Raw genomic sequence first — 2,258 nt, 5'->3', positions numbered from 1 at the left:
CAGAAGTCAACACCTCCAATAAGGAAATTGGAGGAATTGGAGGAAACTGGTGAGTTAAGACGCTGATCCTGTAAACAGCAATGTACTCAAATGGAATATAGAATGAGACATTTTCCTCAAATACAAGATTGTATTGTTGAGCTGTTGGTGAATGTTTGCGAATCACAAGTCATTTTGTTTTAATGAATGGGGGGGCTTCATTACTAACCTTTTCATCTCTTGCCCATCACGCCCCCACCATCAAATCAAGTGAGTGAAACCAGCCCCATGTAATGAGAGCCTGGCTCTATCGCTCACACTCTCGCATGTGGGTCACAAGCTTGTGGGGACTTTGAGCTCAGTCCAGCCTGACATTCTAGTGCAGTGTTTGCACTGGAGGGAAATCACTGTCAGAGTCACTGTCCTACAGACCAGAAGTTAAACCAAGATCATTTCTCCCTCCTCTGTGGTCACTCAACCTGACAAACCTCACTGTCCTGGGCTCAGGGGTGAATTATGGCCTGGGCGGGGAGGCACCACAGCTCATGGAACACTGTCTCAGCACAAGCCAGCACCAAAGGCCCCGTTTGTGCTGCATTGACGTGAATATAGGAAAGAAAATAGGGATAAATCTGAGGTGAAAGCAAGATTGAAGAAAAGGCAGCATCTAAACTGGTGTAACTGAGATCGACTTTCCACATTCAAACCCCAACCCACATCACCATGAGCCTGCCGGGCAAGTTCATTTACCGTTTGATTAATTCCTCTGCTCTAAATCCGCAGTAATCTGTCCGAGCTCCTCTCTAATCCTGCTGTGCGAGTATCTATGTCCAGTGTGACAGGTCTCAGAGAAGCGCATTTGACCGTATGAGTGGGTATTGTAGCTGCTTAATCACAGGAGAAATCTCTAGTTCGGAGCATAGCCAGGGTGAGAGCAGATTCTGTTCCACCAGTGAGTTCAGACAAGCCACCCTGTCCCTGGCTCAGGCACTTGAACTCACTCACCTTTGGATCAGAAGTTTGTAGATTTGGCCACACACTGATATTCAACTCACAGTCCATTGGCTGAAAAACCCAAATCCACAATAAATACGGAAATGCCACAGACTTCAGTATCCCAAAGGAGTAGCTTCCACTAACAGCCAGCAACCGGACCTGAACAGCAAGCGCGGGGCTGAGAGATTCCGCTATCAAAGGCGTTCCCAAACCAACGCAGCCAACACTGGTGACCTCAGGGACTGGCCTGAGCTTTTGAAAAAAGATCAACAAGGTCACCGTTTTCATCTTCTCACCCTGACCCCCTACACTGTACAGGTCAGCACTGCTGAGCTCAGGGTGTCCACAGAAGTGGTTAACTTTACAAAGAGTTGAGAGCAAATGGTGAGAAAGATTATTGGTGTTGATCAGCAACACCTAACTATAATCTGGATCATCACTAGAAATACAACGGGGAGGTTAGAAGAGATGTTTGTCTTTTATACAAAGGTTGTTCAAGGTGTAACATGTTACAAGTGAACGTTGACACCAATTCAGTTACGCATCAGACAAGGGAGTGACAAACGTTTGAAAAGATATAATAAAAAGGGTGAAGAAAGGGCAGGTAGTTCTAGGCCAGACAAGAGAGAGAAAGAGTAGAGAATTGGAATAAGACTAGAGAGCTCCAACAGGGGAATGAGCACCAGCAGAGACACAATGGGTTTGATGGCCTCACACTGAGCTGAGCGAGTGCTAGCTGTGGCTCACGGTTAAAGTGAATGATGGTTAAACCCGAGTCACTTCAGGTTAAAGTCAGCGGTTTCACAAAAACAAAGTAAACCTTGGGTGATTTTATGCTGGCAAATCTCATGCCAAAGTGACTCAGTCACAGGCTCCCATCCAGAATAAGTGTGTGTGAGAAACACGCACACACACACACTTATGCAAGTGATTTGTGTGTGTGGGGGTGGGGTGGGAACACACACAAAGGGGCAGGAAAGCAGAAGACAGACCAGGCAGATGGGATCCGTTTGTTTTTTTATAAAGGACGACATCTCCATGAATGCGGTACAGCCCAGCACTGCAGTTGGGTTCAGGTCAGATTCAAAGATTTGAAGTGAGGTTTGAACCAATAAACGTCCGACTCGAGGCGAGGACACAATAAAATGCAAGGATTATTAGAATTTGTGGGTCCCATCCCGACTAAGGCCAGTAGCTGAGCACAGGGTAGCAGCACCATCCCAAATATGGGCAAGACATGCACCCACTCCCACCCAAATACAACAAATGCTCTGCTGGTGTCA

Source organism: Callorhinchus milii, unplaced genomic scaffold, assembly GCF_018977255.1.
Source record: "Callorhinchus milii isolate IMCB2004 unplaced genomic scaffold, IMCB_Cmil_1.0 Scaffold27, whole genome shotgun sequence".
Lineage (NCBI taxonomy): Eukaryota > Metazoa > Chordata > Chondrichthyes > Chimaeriformes > Callorhinchidae > Callorhinchus > Callorhinchus milii.
The sequence above is the reverse complement of the archived record's forward strand: the minus strand, read 5'-3'. Positions refer to the sequence as shown.